General features: G+C 43.6%; 1 protein-coding gene across 12 annotated transcripts in view; it reads right to left on the bottom strand.

Moving 5' to 3' along the window:
• The window catches only part of ARHGAP26 (Rho GTPase activating protein 26), a 452,567-nt gene that overhangs the window by 200,736 nt on the left and 238,135 nt on the right, over nt 1–13,696 (bottom strand). The gene's annotated exons all lie outside the window — the stretch shown is intronic.

Raw genomic sequence — 13,696 nt, 5'->3', positions numbered from 1 at the left:
GGCTCACAATGTTAAGTGGTAACAATGACAGCAGTAGCTAACGCTTGCTGAACAAACTGCACTGATCTGGGCTAAGCACTTAAACACACCATGTCCTCATCCGTCATCATCTCTATTATGTAGACAGGAACTCCCAACTCCGATGAGGCTGAGGAAATTCTGGTAAGACTTTGGCCTTAATGAGTGGTAGAACCAGGATTATAACTCACTCAGTCTGATTCCAGAGCTCATCCCTCATCCCTCATCCACTCCTACTCAAGTTCACACCACCAGTCAGACAGGGACGGGGCAAGGGGAGGGAGGAGGTGCTGGGGAATCATGTTTTCTGGATTCTTCCCTTTCTACTCCAGGTGGAGATCTCAAAACTAGTAGACAAGAGAAAGAGGAGCATGCTTTTTGCCAAGCAGATTGTGGGCACCCTCCCACAGGTTTGGGAACTATTGTCCCCAGCCAGGCACTACATTGATCCTGGCTGGAAGGACAAGATGGGAAGGTACCATATACTACCAGCAAGATTTCCTACTTCAGTACAGTCATCCTGGATTCCTTGCTTTCTCTCCCTCTCCAATCCATTAACCAGCCCCGTCAGGCACCAGTTAAAAACACATCCAGAACCCAGATGCTTCTCACCATCTCCACTGCTAATACTTTGATCCAAGCCACCATCATCTTTTGCCTGTATGGCCCCAATCACTAGCCTCCCAACTGCTTCTCCTTTCACCCCATACAGCTTATTCTCCACCAGGAGCCAGAGACATCTTTTAAAAATACACATTGGCTCATATGTCACTTGCCTGATCACAACTCTCCAGGGACTTTTATGACACTTAGAACACAAGCTTACCTCCTGACCATGGCCTCACATGGTCTAGTCCCAGCCCACCTGACCACTCTCACTCTGGCCTTCTCCAGTCCAGTCACCATCGTCCTTCCTGATATGCCTTGAACACAGCTGGTTTATTCCCTGCACTTCCAGGCTTCCTCTGCCAGCTCCTGACATCCTCACTCCCTCCATTTGTTCAGGTTTCTGCTCAAATGTAACCTCTTCAGAGAGGCCTCCCTGCTTCAGGTTTTTGGAATGGCTCCCCTTGCCTTGTTATTCCCTATCCCTTTGCTCTTATTTCTTCCCAGCCCCTCTCTCCACCTGAAAGTATACTTCTGTTTACTTGCTGTCTGTCAGTTTCTCTCACTAGTATAACTCCATGAGAGCAGGGACTTTATCTGCCTTGTTCATTACTGTAGCATCAATAAATATCTCCCAGATGAAGCAACAAATACAATCCACATTTTCACCTGCTGAGACACCAGAAACCAATAGGTAAAAAAAGTCCCCACACTCCAGGAGCCTCAAATGCTGAGCAGCTGGCTGAACACACCGGTACCTTCTAGAGTTCAGGGGCGCTGTCGTGAGAAGCATGAGACGAATAGCTCTGACCCGGATCTCATTCATCCCCTCACCTCCAGCATGAATACAGCACATCAGAACTTTTTTTTTTTTCCCTAGCCTACCAGATATAAAGGCACCTATCTTCTTTTTCATGGTTTCTGGGGACACACAGGAAAAAAAAATAAGCCAAGAGGGACATAGAGTAAACAAAGTAACCTAGGTAACAGGAAAGAGATGAAATCCCTGCCTGGCCTGGAATAAACCTACCAGCTCTCAGCTGAGTCAAGAGAGGTTCTAAGATACCTATAAAGAGCATTCCAGTTCTCAGCAAGACACCGCAGCCAAAGTGGCAGAGTCTGGGTTCTTGTATAGTACAGGCTGAGGGCGGCAGACCGGCTCGCAGTGGACCGTTTCCTTGTGGGTTTTGACAACTGCAGTCTCCCAGTCCACCTTAAAATTCCCAATCAGGACAGCAGTGAAAGAGCAATGCCTAATGCACCCCGTGGTAATGCCAACCAGCTTCATCAGGACAACCTGTCTCCTATACAAGGGTCTGGACGTCCGGAGAAGGAATTACAGTCCACAAGCCTCAATTCCTTTCTGTCCTGAGGCATGGGTGGTTGTGCACTGATTTCTCAACCAAAACAAATCGTCACCAGCTTTATGAAAGAGGAAGTGTTTCAAGCAGAGAACCAATGTCTTCTGCCCACCTAGACCCTTTTCCTGCCTTTACCTACCTACCTGTCTTCTCACTTTGATCTGCCCTAGGAATGGTTCAAGTACTTTTTGGTCACAACAAACTGAGGCAGCAAAGGGCAAGAAAGGGGAGGACGTTCATAATCAGAGGCCTAACATTGACATGTGTGGCTATAGTCACCGCCAACTGGTTGTGGAAGATGGGCATACTTCGCCTCTCTAACCCTTCTCATTTGCACAGATCAGGTGCTGTGAAAATCAGCAAGGCAATGTCTGTGAAGGCACTCTGAGGAACTGTAAGCAAACTGTCTACTTTCATGCTTTTATATGAATAGCCTCTGGTTTGGGGTAATGATATTATTGATAACAACAACAGCAAATAATAACATTTAATGACTGCTTAGAATACCAGGCACCACTGAGCTAAAGCTTTCCATCCTAATCCCATTTAATCCATCCAAAAAACCAATGATGTAGGTACTAAAGCTATACTGATATCACAAATTAAAAAATAAAACAAAAACAAAAACAAAACCTGAGGCCTGGGGAAATTAATTTCCCAAGGTCACACACCCAGTTAGTCAGGAGGCTGGGATTCCAACCCATGTATGTAATAATATTGCAGAGCCTACTCTCCCAACCACTACTCAACATTTATCCCCACTGTGGGCAAGAGGCCTTGATAGCCTCCGCTCAATCTTGTACACTCTGAACACTCTGATCAGGGTGGGAAGGAAAGACCCTGAGAGACCACAAGTATGTACTGAGAAGGAGGATTCGGTTTTTTCATCTGTAAATGGGGTCTATAATACCATCTACCTCACAGGGTTCTTATAAGGAGCAAACAACATAACATATATCAAATCCTGAGCACACTACCCAGTAATTAAGTATGTGCTCAATAAACATTGATCAAGAGCCTTGAGGAAAATCTTTCAGTCTCTGCCTCAACAACTCCTTGCACTGGACTTTAGAACTTAAAGATGCAACCAGAGACCTGATCACTGCTGCTTGGCTGAAGCCCAAACCAGAATGCCAAGGGGTGGTTCACACCTGCCCAGGCCGTGGTCTGCTGTTGGTACAGAGCCTACACTTCTAAGGAGGGATATTAGGCCACAGCAAAGTCATACCATAGCTGCATCTGTCATTCTAAAGTTGGCTGGGAGAGAGGATGGTTTGGTAAGTGTCACTTAGGACAAAGAGAAAGGCTTCTGATTATCTAGGCTAGCCGGAGGAACACCATTACCAGTCATGTCCTTGAGGGATAGGGTCTCACCAAACAAAATGGCTGAGATCCCATATAATAAAAATCTCTGAGGGCACCTGAGTGGCTCAGTTGGTTAACCAACTGCCTTCGGCTCAGGTCATGATCCCAGGGTCCTGGGATCGAGTCCCACGTCGGGCTCCCCTGCTCTGCAGGGAGCCTGCTTCTCCCTCTGCCTCTGCCTGCCACTCCCCCTGCTTGTGCTCTCTCTCTGTCAAATAAATAAAATCTTTAAAAAACTAAAAAAATAATAAAAATCTCTGAGAAAACAAGCTGTCCCTTCCCCTTTCTCTCTTGCTAGCCCCCAACCCCTCAGCCAGGGTTATTCTCAAGCTAGGGCATTATAGCACAACTGAAAATAATTTCAGTTCCATGTGGGCCACATTCACCATGTTGCACACACAAGTCATAATGCAAAGCAAAGTGCAGAAAATCAGCATTTGGGAGAGCTAGAATTATACCATCTTGCCTGCCCCTGGCTCAGAAGATAAAAGTGGTAGCCACAGAAACCTGCCTTAGCATTGGAGGGAGGGGAAAGGAGAAAGCAAAAGGGCCCAGAGGAGTGGGGGTGGTGGGCTGGAAGGAATTCAGGTAAGGGAGAGCCAGTGCTTGTCTCCTATCAGGCCTGGCCTGGAAGGTGTGGATGGAAAGCTGAAGGGGAAGGTGTACTCAGCTGACTGCCTCATGGGCCAGCACTCAGGAGGTCAGGCCGCCATACCCACTAATGCTGCCCATCCTTCTCAGGTTTAAAAAGGGAAATGTTCTATTTATAAGCCACCGACCAGTGGAGACCTGGCAGCCACTGGATGGCTCTGATCCCACAAGGATCCTGGTTACCAGTGGCTGCCTTTTCTTGCCTCTCAACTGTGGGTGTTCTAAGAGCAAAAGGCCGAAGGTGACTGGAAGCAAAAGGAAAGAAAATCCTCTTTTCTGTCCTCTGTTGCTTTCATGAGAATGTTGGACTTTTAGTAATGTCTGATGGCTTTAAACCCTTTTCAAAATAGTGACCCATATGATCCCATGAAACTATCTTTTCATGGTTTCATAGGGAAACTATGATCCCTACTATCTTTAAGACTAAATCTCTTTTTCTGTTTTACAGATCAAGGGTAGCTGAGGCCCAGAGATGAAGGGAATGTATAAATCAGAGGCAGAACAACAAGCAAGGTAATGGTGCTCTCCTAGCTCCTCTACTGGTCAAGAAAAGCCTGGATACAGCACGATCAGGGAATGTGACTGAATGATGGCCTAGAGAAGGATGGATATGTGTAATAGGAACCAAGCAGCTTTGGTTGTGTTGTCCAATGCCTGCAGAAGGGCAGTGGGCCATGTTACAGTTCTGTGCCTGGGAAGCTGCAGCATCACGGACACACACACACACTGCCTCTCAGCATCTTGCAGAGCATGTGAGGAGCCACTGATAGTTCTAACGAGGAGGCTCACTGAGAAGCAATATGGGATGGCCCCTCAATAGCAAAGAGCCGAGAAGGTTAGGTGTTGATGAAAGGCCTTCCAGCTCCAGTGTGTTGGTCACATAATGACAGGATGGCAAAACAGAGGAAAGACTTCATACATATCGAGAAGTGGAGGAAGGAAGTGGGGAGTAACCTTGGCAATCAAGCAGACTCTGGTTTGAACGTCAGCTCCACTAGTTCTTGACTATGCTACCTGGACTTCTTTTTTTTTTTTAATATTTTTTATTAATTTATTTGACACAGAACGAGAGAGAGAGACAGAGAGCAAGCACAAGCAGGGGGAACGGCAGGCAGGGGAGAAGCAGGCTCCCTGCTCAGCAGGGAGCCCGATGTGGGGCTCGATCCCAGGACCCTGGGATCACGACCTGAGCCGAAGGCAGCTGCTTAACTGACTGAGTCACCCAGGCGCCCCCTACCTGGACTTCTTAAAGACTAACGCTCATTTATGAACTTGGTTGTTGTGAACAGCATTTCCACTAATGTCAACCATGGACATACCACTTTCATGCTGCCCGTCATAACTTTATCCCATCTTAAATAGCTTAATACAAGGGTAAGTTTTTTAAAAAGTAGTCTAAGGGGACACCTGGGTGGTTCAGTCAGTTAAGCGTCCAACTCTTAATTCTGGCTCAGGTAATAACCTCAGGGCCACGGGATCAAGCCCCTCATTGGTCTCTGTGCTCAGCATGGTGTCAGCTTGAGATTCTCTCCTTCTCCCTCTGCCCTTACCCCCACTTGTGCTCTCAGTCTCTCTCTCAAGTAACTAAATAAAATCTTAAAAAAAAAAACGTAGTCTAAGAAATGACAAACTCCTAGAGTCTGTGGGCCAGATTTGCCATTGCCTGATTTATAAATAGTTTTATTAGCAAACACGCATTTGTTTTCGTATTGTCTACAGCTGCTTTCACACTACAATATTGAGAGTTAAATAATACTGCAAAACTGAATATACTTACTATCTGGCTCTACTGAAAAGGAGGACCACTGTGCTAAGCAATAACATTTAGAAAACCAGGGGGTTTACATGTTCATGTGTTTTTCCCCAATACACATGAAAATAAATATATAAATCTAAATGGTAATTTAAAATGTGTCTGGTACGACTTAAAACGATCTGAGATCCCACTAGTAGTGTGCGTACCCCACTTTGAGAAATGTAGCCATGAGGATTTAACGAACTAACACTCATAAGGCACCAAGCCTGAAAACAGCAGGGGTGTCAGCTGCCACTCTTCGTTCTCCTCCCTGCTCCCCTCAGGAACACTTCTGCCAATCCAGTGAGCTTCCCCCTTCTTATACAACAGACTAATTGGCATAACCAGAGAGAGGAGATAAGAGAGAAGGATAAGAACCAATAGTAATGAGGCATCTATTAAATAATATGCCAGACACTTTGCTAAACTTCAGTCATCACAGCAACTTCATGAGACAGGTGTTGGTATTTATCTCCCATTCTACGGAAAAGGCAATGCAAGCTTAGAGAGGTCCCGCACTGACCTGTGCCACAGCCAGTGCGCCAGCATGCTAATCCACACCACTCCCACAGTACCCTCCACTGAAACAGCTCTCTCCAATCCACATGGTGGGATCTACCCACAGGAAATTATCTGAGGTATGTGCAAACACTGAGGTAGAAGCATGCTCAGGCTGACACTACTCATAACAGCAAAAATCTGCAGAGGACATCCAAGTCCGAAGACAGGAAATAGTTCAACAAATTTGGACATAATCCTATAATCCTATTAAACAACCACTGAAATGGCATTTATAAACAATTTTCATGATGTGGGAAAATGCTTGCAAATTATTTAAAGCAGGATACAGAAAGTATATTCAGTATAATGCCAAGGGAATCAAAATACATGTTGACATTGACAAAATCCATATAAGACATCATGAAAAAAAGACAAGAAAGAATTATCTCTGGGGTGGTATTAGAGATGATGTATATTGAATTTCTGAGAACTATTACTATATTTCCTTCATATTTTATAATGAATTCATATTATTTTTCTGGTAAGCAAAAATACCTTTTTTTCCAGCTGCTTAGGGGATTCAGGGTTTCCTACCATGTCCCAGTGTAAATGACCACCTGAGTGAGCTCTTGAGCATTACACAAACCCAAAGGATTCCTTTCAAAGTACCAGATTAAAAACAAACTGGAAGAAAAGACGGAATTGACATCTGGAAGCAGAGGAAGTGCTAGATTTCCTTCTTCTGGGGAAAGAGGGAAGGTAGAAAGGTCCCATTTTTTTTTTTAAGTCTTGCTAGCCTAGCTGGAAGCCCATTCTGAGATCACTCTCCAACCAACTGACTCCGGGCATTTTGTCCACACGGCAGGTACATGTGCAGATAGCATGACGATTACACGCACCGCTGCACGTGATGGGCCATCTGGCCGTTGTCTCTACATGGTCTGAACCTCAAAAGTAGACCATATACTCCTTGGAGGGGTCCTTCCCCCTCTGCACTCACACTGTCCCAAGCCACGGGCACTTCAGAACTTTGAGAGGTATTCACTGAATGCAGAGCTACAGGAAGGCTGGACTCCTGCTGGGAAACCAGGGAAGCGTCAGAGTAGGGAGCACACAGGAACCCATCGAAAAAGGGCGAGAAGCACCGCCATCAACTGCAAAGTCCTCTTTTGAGGACTTTTTCTTTCTGCAGAAAAGCCAGATGGTTGCTATGGAGCTGAGTGCGAAGTGCACGAGAAGGCATGTCTGGGGCAACCTGGCCATAGACCTTTGAAATAATCCGATTAACCTATGGAGTTTGAGTGAATATTCACATCAGGAAAGTGGCACTGTGGAGGCAAGGAGAACAAGCTCAGGGTCTGGCTCAGTCTGTCAGCCTTCAAACAGCTGAGAAGCAGTGGGATAGCAGCATTTCTGTAAACAAGCTAATCTCTTTAGAGCTAAGTAGGCAGTGACATTTATTATTTAAAAACTTCTAACTTGGAAGAGATCAGCTCACATTAGAAAAGCCTGCCCTTCCCTCACTCTCTTGCACTGGACTGGAGTTTCCTCTCTGACAAGTTCTCGCCTCTCTAACCATCCCTCAGGTGAGACTATAGGACAACAGCAGCCTTGGCAGACAAAAGGCCACTTCCTTGCTTCTTCTCCTGATTCCTCCGGGAGCTCATTTCAAAGGATAATAAACCCATTCTCACAAAGCCTCTGGGGAGGAAATCTCACAGCCGCAGTCAAGGGCAGGACAAGCAAGAGGACCCGGAGACTGAGGAGATATGCACTGAGGTGGCACAGGGGGATGCAGAGAGCGGGGTGGGAGCAGGGGTTCTTGCCCAGTGCAGAGTCCTGTTCCTCCCCATGAGAAAGGGGAAAAACCCATGACAGCTATCAGTCTGGTTATTGGCACTGGGGTGTGATCAGCAAAGCAGCTTAGGGAACAACAAACCATACTTCCCTCCTCTCTAGTATTCTTACTCTCATCTTCTCCCTCCCTTCTCTAGCAGGCAAAAATTTGGACAACTAGAGAAAACTCAGTATCACTGACGTATATTACTGACATTCTATGAACAAACCCAGGGCAAGTCCCCTGATGGCAGCAGGATCCCCGGGAAGAGGCCCATATAATTGGCAAAAATAGCAGACTGGTTTTTGAAGTTAGTATTTGAGGATTAACTTAACCAAGAATGCCCAAGACCTCTAGGCAGAAAACTAAAACTGACAAAGGACACAGGCAATCTAAATAAAAGGAAAGACATTCCAAACTTTTAGAGATGAGTTAATATTATAAAAGTGTCAATTTTCTCTGAATTAATCTATAAATTCAATACAATTCTAAAGGAAAGTTTTAAGTTTTTGAAGAACTTATAAAACTTATGTTAGAATTTACACACAAGGCTAGAGGTCCACAGGCAGCTAAGTCAAACCTTAAAAAGTAGAGTACCAGACATGGAAGACTTTTCTCAAAGACATCACGTGAAAAGCAGAGAGGTATTACCACCAGAAAAAACAGACCAAGAACTTAAAGAACTCAGACAAAGAGCTCAGCTCCACAAACCTAATATACAATAAAGCTGGCCCCGTAAGTCAAAAGCAGAAAGGCTGACATTTGTGGGAAAGCTGACTCTTCATGTGGATAACAGTAAAACTGGATCTTCATGAAACACCGTATATGATGGTAGGTATCAGTTGGATTAAAATCCTCAACATGGAAGACAGAATCATGAAGCCAGTGAAACAAAATACAGCTGCACATCTTTGTGACATGGGTCAGAAAGGCCTTCTTTAAAATACAACTTGAAAACCATAAACCAGAAGGTGAAAATTAAAAAAAAAAAAGTACTTCAATATATAAGAGGGCTTTACATTCAAGTAAGAATATCATACATAATATTAATAGATGACAAGATGGGAAAATGTATTTAAATGTCTACAGCTAACAAGGGATGAATATCCAAAATAGAGAAGAGGGGTGCCTGAGTGGCTCAGTCAGTTAAGCGTCTGCCTTCAGCTCAGGTCATGATCCCAGGGTCCTAGGATTGAGCCCCGCATCGGGCTCCCTGCTCAGCGGGAAGCCTGCTTCTCCCTCTCCCACTCCCCCTGCTTGTGTTCCCTCTCTTGCTGTATCTCTCCCTGTCAAATAAATAAATAAAATCTTAAAAAAAAATAAAATAGAGAAGAAACTTTACAAATCAATAAGAAAAAAGGGGCAAATGGAAGAGAACTATGAGCAAAGAACATGAACAGTCGGTCAAAAGAAGGGGAAACCCAGTCAAAAGGCATATGAAGAGATGCTCAAACATACTAATTATCAGACAGATACAAATCAAAACAATAATGAGCTATCGTATTTATATGATTGACAAAAAATTAGAAAGCTGAATAACGGAAAATTTGGCAGAAATGAAGAAACCCTCGTGTAGGGCTGTTGGGACTGTGGATGGGCCACTCCAGAAAACTACTCCCTCAAACTAAGTATACTCACACCTTTTGACCACCCAACAATTCTCCTCATGGGTATATTCCAAAGAAATTCTCACACAGGGAGATGTGCGAGCTGTACGAAGATGTTCACTGTGGTGTTGTTAGTGCTCATGAGGAGCTGGATGCACAAGGAGATAGAGTATGTAGCTCTGTAAAAACAGATACAGATATGTATCTGTACTGTATCTGTATATACGTGTGTGTGTGTGTATATATATATATGTATCTGTATATATGTATCTGTATATGTCTGTGGTGTATGACAATATACCACAGACAGCGGACAGAAGCCACAGTCTAGAAGCAGACAGAGGAATAGGGATGGCTCCCAATGCAATGCTGAGGGAGCAAAGAAAGAGAACAAGACATACCATCACGGTAGATAAAAGACACAATATTGCTCAAAAATACACTTTAGTGTACACATTAAAATGGTGGTTTATATAGAAGGAAAGAAATAAGAGCTGGGAAAAGAATTCAAAGTGAAGAAATCAAGAAATGAATCAATGAATCAATGAAGGGAGGGGCCTCTGATGATCCCATGCCACAAATTGGGTAGTATGATTCAGTCAAGCCCTCTACACGTGAGATCCAAACAGAGGCTAGAGAAGAAGACAGGAAAAAGGCTCTGCAAAGAAATTTGTGTTTGTTTCTCTGCTGCCATCCTCTCCTTGACAACTGGGCCGTTTGGAAAATACCAGCAGCTGATGCGCATTATTTACGGTGCTGTCTGATACCCCACAGGCACTGTATGCCCTGAGAGGAGCTTCAAAATCAAAGCAACAAATTCAGAAGTTTCCCCAAAGGAATTTCCTTTTCCTACCTGCCCCTTCAGAACACTCTGGCTCTGGGATAAAATGGTGGCATTCAGACGCCCATGACAACATTTTCTAGAAAGGAAAAACCTAGACATTTAGAATTTGGATACTCAAGGCAAAAAAGCAATGCCAAACTCTGAAATTCCTGTTAGACTGACATCCCTCAAAAACAGTTTCGATGGTGGTATAAGCAGAGGGTTGCAGAACAATCAGACCCTGGACAACAGTGCCACCTGTGGTGGCAGATGAGCCCCAGGGCGGGTGTAGAGGGAAAATGAAAATTACTTCAATCCACAGACATGGAAAGTCCAACCACGTCAGAAGTGAAAGGGAGCTAAGACATTATACGATGTGAAAATGGGGTCTCAATGCCAGAGGAGGTGAGAGACGATCAATCCAGAACCCTACTCTGGTTTTGCCAGCTTGGAAACAGAAGATATTTTGGAATAATACTTTAAAAAATTGTTTCTATCCAAAGCACTCCTGGAAAAATGGCCAATATGTTTTAACCCATCATTTTTCTCTCCGGCTTATTAAATGAAAGGGTAAGCAATTGAAAAATCATTCGACACTCCAGGAAGCCAGCTCTCTGAGCTCTGTGAATAATGGGATGCCAAAAGCAAACTGTTCCAAGGGTCTGTGTTCTTCAAAATGGAACTTTTCGTATTGCTCTTTTTTGGGGAGGCAGAATATCCTTGTGGTTAACAAGAGCCTCTAGGGTTAGACAGAATTCAGATTACATTGTGCTGCGTTAGTTTACTAACCTCAATTTCCTAATATACAAAGTAGATCAAAAGTACCTATCTCACACAGTGTTTCAAGTATTAACTAAGCTCATATGCATAAAACATCCTTAAACATCGTAAGTGGTGGATAATTGCTATCTATTAACAGCTAAGATTTTTAAATACATACTCACTGCCTGAGGGTTCTAGAGGGGAGGGGGGTGGGGGGATGGGTTAGCCTGGTGATGGGTATTAAAGAGGGCCCGTATTGAAGGGAGCACTGGGTGTTATATGCAAACAATGAATCATGGAAGACTACATCAAAAACTAATGATGTAATGTATGGTGATTAACATAACATAATAAAATTAAATTAAAAAAAATATATACTCACTGCAGACAATGCAAAGCATGGAGAAGTATTTAAAACAGAGAAGGTCAGTCCCTCCCAATAATCTACACTCTATCCACATTACAATTTCATAATCAAGGTCTTTCCAGACTTTTTTCTATCAATATATCTAGAGAAGTCAAATATTTTATTAAGAACATTGCTCTGTAACCTGATTTTTTTTAAACCTCAATTAACAATATACCGTGTGGGGCGCCTGGGTGTCTCAGTCAAGTGTCTGCCTTAGGCTCAGGTCATGATCCTAGTGTCCTGTGGGATTAAGCCCCACATCAGGCTCCCTGCTCTGTGGGGAACGTGCTTCTCCCTCTGCCTGCCACTCCCCCTGCTTGTGCTCTCTCTCTGTGTCAAATTAAAAACAACAACAAAACCCCCAAAACAACAACAAGAACAAACCAATATACTGAGGGCACCATTCCCACAAATATACTTAGATCACTCTTGTTCTTTTTAAAGACTACACAGTACCTTGATATTTTTAAAGATTTTATTTCTTTATTTATTTGAGAGAGAAAGAAAGAGAGGGAGAAAGAGAAAGAGAGAACGTGAGCAGGGAGGAGCAGGAGAGGGAGAATCTCAAGAGGACTCTGCACTAAGCATGGAGACCAACACAGGGCTCGATCCCAGGACCCTGAGATCATGACCTGAACCTAAACCAAGAGGCACCCCATATCTTGATATTTTTAATCAACTTCCTTTTGCACATCTAATTGTCTCCCCCTTGTTATTATTACCAATGCTCCAGTGTACTTCTTTGTTGCACAAATATTTTTTGTACTCTGGTCTATTTCTTTAGGACAAATCACTGGTTCAAAGGATATTGGCTTCCAATACATATTCCTCAAAGGCCCTACAGAATGGTATAACCAGATGGCATGCCCACCCGGAGAATCAGGGTCATCTTTCAAATCTACTGGCACTTATGTCAAGCAGAGAGGAGAAGGTTTATCACAAGTCACAAGCAAACTTCTCGTTGGTAGTCACTCATATGCATCTCATTCCCCAGAGTTCTCGGGTCGTTCATTATAGAACAGTGTGTCCCAGGTTGGGGCATGGCATGGGCATGTTTTTTAAGTCTGCTTGGCCATCTGTCCTCTCTTGTTCTGGTGGGTTCCCTGATTTCCCACTGGAAAACTACCCTGATCCCATTTTATGCAATACTCTTAAAACTCTCAGTAACAGTATGCTGTTTTCCCGAGTCAGCCTAAGCTAGACCAACCTGTTGTTATCTTCCTGGGAATCTGAATTTTCAGAAGAGTGAGGCAGATACTAAAAAACAGTTCAGAGCTTCATCATCCTGCAGATATTATTCAGAAGACCCTTTCTTATTGGTTCCTGGGACTCCAGAGCTGGTGTGTTTTCAAGCCTGGCTCTTCAGCTCTTCCTACCTTACTGCGAGATACTCAGTAGCCTTCCATATTCCTTCATTTTTATTACTGTGGTTTTTGCTATTGTTATTTTAGAATAAGTTAGCCAGAATTGATTTCAGGTACACTAAAACAATCCCACCTGGGGATACCGGGGGAGGGGGGGAATTTTCCCTTATTCAATTCTTGAAGGAAAAAGAAAAAACTTTTTCCCTCTTCTAAAGTCCTCTTAACCTACCAATAGCAACCATACCAAATTACTTAATATTTTTTATAAAACTCCTGGTCAAAATCTGTATTTTGGAAAGAATGAAAGGAAAATCTCTGTCCTTTAATGAATTTAACACACACAAAAATACCTCATCCTTTTGTCCACATGGAGAAGGACTGCTTTACTGATTTTTTTGACATCACTGGAATTAATGGGAGGGCTCTTTGAATGTTTCTCCAAGTGGGTTTTACAAAGCTAATTCGAAGCAAGGGGAAAGGATTTCCTTTGCACTCTTATAAGCAACCTGGAAGGAACTGGTTCGTACTCCTATGCACCAAGGACATCATCAGCCCTGACATTAGCAGTAGCTTTTCATTTTAATCCCATCATCTTTA

Source organism: Eumetopias jubatus, unplaced genomic scaffold, assembly GCF_037043125.1.
Source record: "Eumetopias jubatus isolate StellerSeaLion01/CBP00866 unplaced genomic scaffold, mEumJub1_p1.0 scaffold_5, whole genome shotgun sequence".
In the NCBI taxonomy this organism is placed as follows: domain Eukaryota; kingdom Metazoa; phylum Chordata; class Mammalia; order Carnivora; family Otariidae; genus Eumetopias; species Eumetopias jubatus.
Note: the sequence above shows the minus strand (reverse complement) of the source record. Positions and strands in the feature narration are given on the sequence as shown.